The 9,911-nt window shown below is 43.9% G+C and overlaps 1 pseudogene; it reads left to right on the top strand.

Moving 5' to 3' along the window:
• The first annotated feature begins 2,039 nt into the window (after positions 1-2,039).
• LOC135965299 (small ribosomal subunit protein bS16m pseudogene) lies at positions 2,040-8,121 on the top strand (annotated as a pseudogene).
• Positions 8,122-9,911: the final 1,790 nt, after the last annotated feature.

The following is a 9,911-nucleotide window of genomic DNA, read 5'->3' on the forward strand; positions in this document are numbered from 1 at the left end:
TCTTTCTTTCTTTCTTTCTTTCTTTCTTTCTTTCAACTTGTCACTGATGAAGCTCAGACAATCCTTTACATATTTCTTAACTCTGTCCATTGAAAAGTCCTGGAAATGACTAACCCAGTAGTGTTTAGCAATCACATGTCCAGATTATGGTCTCTAAATATCATTTTCCACAAAACAAACCACAGTTCCTTAGAGAAATAGTCAGTTCCAGGTCTGGAGCAGGACCTGTGCAAGTTGGACATGTGAATTTTTGTTCTGCCAAAAAGCAAGAAAGGTATAATCTTTTATAGATTAATGGGATCATGTCAAAAGGAGGTAGGAGCTAACACTATGGACCTCCACTAGCGAAGAGGGGTCAACTTGAACAATAAAAAAGAATAACGACTGCAATTGATTGAAGCAAACCAATTATTGCCAAAGTGATACTGAGAAAACAACTCTTTGGATGCTCCTGAACATTGATAAGGCACTAACTTATTCTGAAAATTGATAAGCAAAGAAATAAGCATTTACACTGCCTTATTGTGCCAAGTGTATTTCATGGTAAAAAGGTGATGAGGGAAAGTTCTTTGTAAAATAAATGGAGGAGGCTGGGTGTGGTGGCTCACAGCTGTAATCCCAGCCCTTTGGGAGGCTGAGGTGAGCTGATCACTTGAGTACAGGAGTTCTAGACCAGTCTGGGCAATATGGCAAAACCCCGTCTCTACAAAAAATACAAAAAGGAGCTGGGTGTGGTGGCATGCACCTGTAGTCTGAGCTACTCAGGAGGCTGACGTGGGAGGATCACCTGAGGCCAGGAGGTCGAGGCTGCAGTGGGCTGTGATTGCACCACTGCACTTCAGCCTGGTTTGGAGTGAGACCAGCCTGGCTGGAGTGAAACAGAGTGAGACCCTGTTTCAAAAATTAAGAAGAAGAAGAAGAAGAAGAAGAAGAAGGAATAATAGAATTATCACTATTTTGCTATCCCTAATGAAATAACACATCTAGGCAACAATCCTTGATGCTGCTAAAACCATTAGCTATAAAGCCGATAGGGAGAATGGGGAGATCTAAGTGGGATGAACCAGGCTAACAGCACTTAAACCTATTGATCAATCTTAGCGTCATTAGAAGTGAGGTATTCCAATATCATGCACCTCATGATGGGATACAATAGTAAGTACGCAGCACCACCTATATTCTTAAAAAAACTTGAACTTGAATCTAGCTTGAATTTCTCTAGTGCTTACCACCAGTCTTCAGAAATATGGGGAATAAGAGAACAAGTGAAATGGCACTGCAAGGAAGCAACCAGCCAAATTCAGAATGTGAAACTTTCTACAGGAGAGATGACCTAAGGTGGGGAAGGAGAATTCTCTAGATTAAAAAAAAAATGTAAGAGACATGTTCAGTCAACAGCAATATGTGGACCGTGTCTGTATCTTGATTTGAGGAAATTAACTGTAAAAAGAAACTTTTGAGACAATTAGAAAAATGTTTCTTTTCCTGGATGTTAGATGATAGTCTTGCTAATTTTGTTAGGTGTGATAGCAGCATTGCGGTTATGTAAAAAGTATCTTCAATTGATAGAGATGTAATCTAACAGTAATGATGGTTAAAATAATACACCGTCGCCGGGCACGGTGGCTCACGCCTGTAATCCCAGCACTTTGGGAGGCCGAGACGGGCGGATCATGAGGTCAGGAGATCAAAACCATGCTGGCTAACACAGTGAAACCCCGACTCTACTAAAAAATGCAAAAAATCAGCTGGGCATGGTGGTGGGCTCCTGTAGTCCCAGCTACTCGGGAGGCTGAGGCAGGAGAATGGTGTGAACCCAGGAGGCAGAGCTTGCAGTGAGCCGAGATTGTGCCACTGCACTCCAGCCTGGGCGACAGAGCGAGACTCCAAGACTCCGTCTCAAAAAGAAAGAAAAAAAAAAAATGCTGTCTGGTTGAAGCTTTCGGGCTTGGATGGCTGGGCGGTGCAGCCCAGTGTCCACCTGCAACAGCTGCCTTCTGTGTCAGTCCTCTGCCCCGCCAAGGCTGTAGAGCTTGTCCATGCATGTAGCAGGATGCTCCGAGAAGCCGCGCACCGGCCACACCAGGGTCCACCTCAGTACTCTCCTCTGCAAGCCCTGCGATGGGGCCACTTAACCATCTGCCTTGCCCTGGGTGTCCACACCAACCAGCCCTTCTACCACATTGTGGCTGCTCACAAGTGTCCCAGGGATGGCCGTTTTGTAGAGCAGCTGGGCTCCTATGATCCATTGCCCAACAGTCCTAGAGAAAAACTTGCTGTCCTCAAACTGGACTGGATCTGTCATTGGATTGGCTGTTGGGAAAAGCTAGTGGGTCTTGATGGATTTTTCCCTCTGCATCCTATGATGATCACAAATGCTGTAAGACTATGAAGGAAACGGGCACGTGAAGTCCTCTAAGCTTCTCAGAAAACAGATGCAGAGGCTACAGATACAGAGGCAAGTGAGCTGACTTCAGTGAGCATAGCAGTAGGAACAGTGTCAAGGTCCTCTTAAAATACTGTGCAGAGATCTTAATTTTGTTAGATTAGGAGGTCAATAAATGGAGTGTCCTGAGTCACCCTTGCTCTTCTGGCCCGGCCTGCACAGGGCCCAGGGAGAGATTTGTTCTTGTGTGATATAAGGCTGGGGTTAGGTATTAATTAGCTTTTTTGGACTTTGTCTTGGGAAAGACAGTGGCTGCGGGAGGACTGGACTTTCGAGTTGGGCTCTGGGTCTCTTGGACAGCTTTACAGTCTACTGACTTCCAAGACTTACTGCTTCAAAGCCCCCAGCCAGACTGTTCATGGCCCATCCATATCTTCATGTTCATCCCACAAGTGCAAGAACAGTTACCTTTCTTATTTTGTAATTGGAGATTTATATTGTCTTGTTTAACACATATGCTCAAATATACAAAAGGTAGATTTATTATGAAAATTGCTTTTTGGCTGTAATAACCTACCTTTTAAGAATGAGAAAGTGCTGGGCTTAAGGGAATTCAGAATGAATCAAGATCGAACCATTCAAATGTGGCTGCAGTTTCTGCATGTATCATAGATGGGATCCTTCTGAGAATACTGGAATAGGGAATTATGATACCAAGCCAATTCAGCTGTGAACCTTATTCTTGTATTTTTCTTTCTTGCTGGTAATTTTATGGAGCAGGTTAAGAAAGCTGCTTTGTGTTAGGATAAACTGTATGCCACTAATTTTGAAGACCTATGATGAGTGATACATTTTACTTCTTGTATCTTTTCCTTCCTACCTTGATGCCAGTAATTTATAAGGGATCTATATAGTTTGAATGTATTTGAGTAACTTCAGTATACTTTAGCTCTACTTTTTGATTTGACTCAAAGAACCATCCATTGGTCTCAGTATTCCATGTGTTTTAAAAGCCTGAAGTCAGTGAGATGAAATTCAACATCAAGAATTTGAAGTAAAGTAACTTGAAAGAATGTAAAGAAAACATTGGGACAGTGGCTTGTGCCTGTAATCTCAGCACTTTGGGAGGCTGAGGTAGAAGTATTGCTAGAAGCCAGAGTTTGAGACCAACCTGGGCAACCAGCAAGACCCCAATTCTACAAAATATTAAAAAAATTAGCTGGGCATCATGGTGCTTGCCTGTAGTTCCAGGTACTCGAGGGGCTGAGGCAGTAAGACCACTTGAGCCCAGGAGGCCTGGGTGACAGAGTAAGACCCTATGTCAAAAAAAAAAAAAAAAAAAAAAAAAAAAAAAAAGAAGAAGAAAAAGAAAACATTAGGTAGTATTAGGTATTTTGGCTAGAGCATAATAATTAATTTGATTTTTTGGTTTTCAAAAATTTGAGCTGCAATGAAAGGATATTTCAATGTGTTAAAAAAATAATAATACAGTGTCTTGGATTTGCTATAAAACAATCCAGAAAAGAGTGGGTAGATAAATGAGGTGGCAAAATATTAAAACAATCACTGAAGCTGGGTGGTAGGTACATGGAAATTTATTCTATTGTTTTTTCAACTTTGGTGTATGTATGATCATTTCCATAATAGGTTTTATTATTAAATTTTATTATTTTATTATTAAGATAAAATAAAACAAACTAAAATAGTGTTTTATAATTAGACAATTTGTGGCTCATTTTTACAGTTCCTTGATTACAGGTTTTAATGCACAAAAATGTTTGGTTTACTTTGCTCTAAGACTTGGCCCTGATCTCACCACCTCCCTGAAATGAAGGGCCTTCCCTGACTGCCCTCCTCAGAAAGAATCTCCCTGCTCTGAAGTTCCAGGAAGATCCTGGTCCTTGTGTCACTCTAGCATGTATCCAGTATAGCCTGGTACCATCAGCTGGCTTTTTGTGCCCTGAAGTCAGGACTTTCGAATCCAGCAGTCCTGGGTGTGGTGCCTGAGTCTGCTGCTTATTGCTTGTGTGATGTTAGAGATATTCTTTAGCCTTGGTTGTTTCTCTGCAAATGGACATGGGGTAATGGTTGTTGTCAAGGACAATAAATAGTAGGTGTCATCTCTTCCTCTAAAATGTCAGGGTTGGTGTTGCAGGTTGCATTGTGTCTCACAACTTCATATGTTCAAGCCCTAACCCCCAGTGCCTTAGAATGTGCTCTTATTTGGAAACGAGACCACTGCACACGTGCTAAGTTAAGATTATCCTGGAGTAGGGTGGGCTCTGATCCATATGACTGGTGTCCATGTAAGGGGGGACATTTGGACCCAGTTAGGTATACAGGGAAAATCCCATGTGAACAGGAAGGTGGCTGTCCATAAGCCATGGAGTGAGGCTTGGAATGAATCCTCCCCTCACAGTCCTCGGAAGGAACTGACTCTGCCGATGTCTTGATTTTGGAGGCCTTAGTCTGGAGGCCTATGATATGATGCGTTTCTACTGTTTCAGCTGCCCGGTTTATGGAACTTTGTTACGGCAGACCTAGAAAACTCTCAGAGATGGGGTCCCCATCTTTGTGTTCCCTTCAGCACCTGCTCAGTGCCTTCTTCTCATCCCAAAGGGAGGCCACAGCTGTTGTTCAGGATGTTGATGTCATTGATGACAAGGAAAAGCTTCAGAACTGGGCTATGAGCCCCCATTGCTGCACTCCCATTGTGGGTTCTCAGCTTGGCCACTCGTTTGTCTGTCAGTATTACTCATGCATTAGGGTCAACTCCCTCTCACCCCTCCATGTGTTCACATACACACAGACACCATGCATGTACTCATACACATGTACACATACACACCACACATGTACTCTCACATATGTACACATATACACACCATGCACGTACTCACACACACATGTACACAGTCTCACCATGCATGTACTCACACACATGTACAGTCTTCATCACACATGTACTCTCATGTACACATACACACCATACATGTACTCTCACACATACACATCATACATACATGTGCACACACAGGTACACATAAATGCCATGCATGTACTCACATACATGTACACACATACGTACCATACATGCACTCACGTACACACATACATATGTACATACATACACATGATTTTGTTTCTACTACTTTAGAGCAACAATCTTGAACTATTTGCTAGAATGCTCCTGACCTAGTAAAATCTCAGGAAAGGACAAGTCCTTACAAGTTGTAGAGAAGTGATGTATTAACCAATTGGCCTAAACAAAATTCTGTGAGCCCAGTTGTACAAATGTCTGAAAGGTTAGGTCCACATGAGTTAATTCTGAGAAAAAAATGAACTCCTGGATTCTAGAAATTGAGGTTACAGAGCTTGGGTCTGGTTGGGAGTGGAAGACCCAGGAATGTAATCTTGGGGGCTCCAGATAGTTCCATTTCTCCAAGGGCCCTGACCCTGTGTCATTGCTGTGTCCAGCCCCTAAGGGGTGACTTTGACTTGGCAGAGTTCTTTGTGGTGGCTTTGGCTGCAGTGGTTCTAACAAATTCAGCCTGATGGTTTAAGGGAGCTCCAGTTCCTGGGTCCATTCTAACTTCCTGACTTTGCAAATCCCTGGAGTGGCCTAACTAACTAAAGGAGCCACTCCTAACTACGAATGTGACCTCAAGAACAGGAAGGGGTGCAGAAACCCAGCTCCAGGGTAATGGTGAGCAGGTAGGCACAGGGGTCTTCAATGCCAACGTATGTGGTTTTTGGCCAGTGGCGACAATCTCATCCCTGAAAGTTTTGGGAGACCAGTTTATGTTATCTTGAAGAACTAGGGATTTCTCGTAACTATGGAAACATAAATCTCGGCATTAAAGAGTCAGAGAGAAAACTGCTATTGTTGCCTTGACAACCCATACAACCCCAAGTCTTTGTGGTTAGGAGTAGAGATAATGTGCCTTCAATCTTTTAAGCTAATTTACTTGTGGGAAGGAGAAGTGGAAGTGGGCTTGGGCACCCTGTGGAAGCAGATGCTGCCCTGACTAGGTGTGTGTGTATGAGTCTTCCCAGGCCCACCCTGCCGAGTGGCAGGTGTCCAATTCTGCCTAATAAATGGCCGAGATGTCCTGGAGAGACTGTACCAAAGGACTGGCTCTCATGTTCCAAGGAGGCCCTTGTTTCTTGACTCTGTAGGCCCGTAAATGGAATGACTTCCACTCCTGTATTGCAGAAGTTAACTGTTTTGAGCTGTTTTTGGAGGGGATGTGGCTACCTGAAGGGAGCCGAAATCTTTTGTTACTGGGACAGATACTCAAAAGCCCTTTCCCTCTCCAAGTTCCTGCCCCTCACTTTTTGTAAGAAAGGCTGGGAATTTAAGGTGCGCAGCTTCAGATGAAATGAAGGGTTCTGAATGCATCACACAGCTTCTGCACCTGAGGCACTGTTGCCCTTGAACCTGCTGATAAATGCCCATAAGCACTCAGAGCTCGGGGCCACGTTTAGGTTTCATTTCTATGTTCCATCAAGAGATTATTTTTTCTTCCTTAATATCCTCAGCGGATATTGTGCCTCAACGTGGCACAAAAATTTCTGAGTTGATGTCCAGATGAAATCTGCGTGGAGAGTGTCCTCATGGCAACTCTGGGGGACCGGCGAGAGGCTTCCTGTTCTAACTAGAGAACAATGACATCGCGTCTTCTTGAGGCTGAATTGCCAGCTCTCTTTGTTGGGGAAGATAGCAGCGATAGATGAAAGGAAAATTGGAGGAAAGGCTTTTTGAAAATCATTACATTGCCAAGTGTGGGATTTTGGATCCCTATTCAGTGGAGAGAACATTGAGTAAAATGAGAAAACAGCACACACAGAAATGCCTGTGGTGCGGCCGATGAGAGGGGCAGGTGGAGCGGTTCTACCCACCCTACCACGATCCTGGCCCTGTCTCCACAAGAGGTACCTTTCGACAGTTATCTGAATGTAAAATACATTCATATAGAGAGAATGGTGTGTTCAGAAACCTGGAGAAGGCAACCAAATGGCCACTCCACTTTGATGTGCTGAGGGTTTGTCTTCTAGCCCGACCCCAGCTTTCTCCCCATGATCTGAGAAAATGGCTTCCCCCTCCCGGGGATACTTCAGGAAAGCTCAGTGTGGAGAATTCGGGATTACACAAATTTATCAATCCAAGGACTCCTCAATAAAACGCCATAGGAGCCTTTTGGGGAGATTTCACTGATTCAGCAGTTGTTGGCTGCAACCTGCTCTGTGGGAAACACAGTTCTGGGGATGTGGCCAGGGACAACGCAGGTCCCCACCCTGGGGGAGCTTCAGCTTGGAAAGTAAATATCTTGACTGTGCTACAACTGTGATTTAATTCCCAAATGTGGACATTTCACAAATGTATTATAAGATGTGAAGTGTACCTTTATCACAGAACAAACAAGAAGAAGCCAGCGAAGCCCGTGGGGCTACGGAGCTTTAAACTAGATTAAAAGCAATTATTTACTGAAATAGCCAATAACACACTCCCTGACCTACAAGGTGCCCGAGCCTCCTTTTCTTTTATCGATTCAATTTCTTCATATTAAATGTGGACAAACATGGAGCATTGTCATGGAAAACCAGCACACTGGTGAATTAGAAAATGATCTGAAAGCACTAAAAGTGCAGGTGATGAATCCGTTTTGACATGCTGCTTTCCTGTTGACTTTGCAGCCATTGAATTTGCTGCTGATCTGAAGTATATTTCATAAAAAGCTGCTTCACTAATAAAGATCAGACAAGGATTTCTCTTATTAAGTCTTGGATAACAAGGGAAGATGTGTACGGGTTATTGTGGGTGATTTCTAACTGCTGTTTGTCACACATGAGTGAGATTACATACATAAATTAATCATCACTGCCCCTGGATGCATTTTGCAAGTTACCTTAAAAACTCATTTTAAAAAAGCATGCAGAAAGTCTCATCCATCATCTTCATCTGTTGCTTTTTCCCTCCATGACCCGGCATGGCTTCACACCGTGATATTCTTTTTTGCTTTTGTTTAAAACAACCACCTTTAAAAAATAAGTTTTCAAACTAGGGATTAGGGAATTAATTACGTGGTGACGTGGTGCTCCTTACATTTCAACAAGTGGGAGGAAAGCGGGAATTTTAAAGTGGGTGAATCACGGGGGGATTAGAGGGAGCCACAGCACCTGGAGATGGAAGCGTTCATAGTGGATTGCATGGCTTGTTCTGAAACACTTCTGCTTCTGCTCTTTGAAGGCCAAATGGTGGAGAATAACTTATTTAGCTGATGCACAGAGAGCAAAAAGAGGGATGACGGGTGACAGGGTGCGGATCGGTAAAGGAGCAGATGGATTCTCCTCTGAGAAGTGGGCTAACCTTCTCCTTGCTTCCGAGGGGAATGCTAGGGAGGAGATACCTCAGGCTCTGGCTCAGTCCTTCCTGGGTCTTTTCCTGCTGAAGCCAAGTGCATATAGATTGGTTTTCAAGTTTCCAGGTGGAAATGTCTTGTCCAAGAAGCTGTTATGCACAAGACATTTCTTTTTCACAGTCGGCCATTCTCTAGTTTGTTTTCCAAGAGCCCACTAGATCCTGGGTAAAATTGTAGATGCTGGGGGCTCTGTGAGGGGCCAAGACATCCTACAAATGAAGTGGTATTTGGAACAATATTGCTGCTGATCAGAGAGTCAGAGAGAGATATAGGTGCCGATGTCACTGAAATCCTGATCTGGCCACGTTTGAACGAACCTATTTAAGCCCAACCTCACTTCCTCAAGTTCTTAAATTCCTCTTGACAACAAGCCAGTCTGGGTTGAATTTCTGTCACTACCAAAAAGATCTTGGCTAACAGGAAGTGAACTCTGGTTAAGTGAGAGCAGCTCCTGGCATGTGGTTAGGACACCTTTGAGGGTCATTGTGGTTTTTACTGTCACTGTGGTAATTCCCCAGGGGCTGTGACCCTCCAACTTTTACCATTCCGGAGCACAGCCTCCTTCACCAGCCTCAGGAAAGAAGCAGGCTCCTGCAGCAAAGTGGAAAGCTGCTCCTGCTTTCCTGGTCTAGGATCAGGACAGCTGAAAGTTCCAGGTTTTGTTTTTAAAAATAGTTTCGATCAAATCCTGAAATTTTCCAGGGGTTCACAGTTGGAAGAGGTTTTACCTAATAAGAAATCACTCTATTCCTCATGCTAAAGAAGTGATTGTCGATGCACTGTGGATTTTTGCCTCTCGGCGAGTGGTAGCTGGGGGAGGACTGCAGAGTCATCTGTTGTTTTTGGATGTCTAGCACTCAATGTCCCTTTTTCTGGTGACAGCATCTCTCTTTTCCCCTGGAGACCCGTGGTAGTCTCAATCTGTGAGGTTCAGGTGGACTGACCAACATGCATAGATGGAAGCCGTGCTACAGCTCACACCTGCATCATTCCGAGGAGGACGAACACTTTCTGGAGGGAGCAGGGACAGGTTTGAGAATTCTGAGGGTTCCATCTCATCTCTGCTAAGATTGCTTCTTGGCTGTTAAGGCTCCATTCACATG

The sequence above is a fragment of the Macaca fascicularis genome, chromosome 10 (assembly GCF_037993035.2).
Source record: "Macaca fascicularis isolate 582-1 chromosome 10, T2T-MFA8v1.1".
NCBI classification, from domain to species: domain Eukaryota; kingdom Metazoa; phylum Chordata; class Mammalia; order Primates; family Cercopithecidae; genus Macaca; species Macaca fascicularis.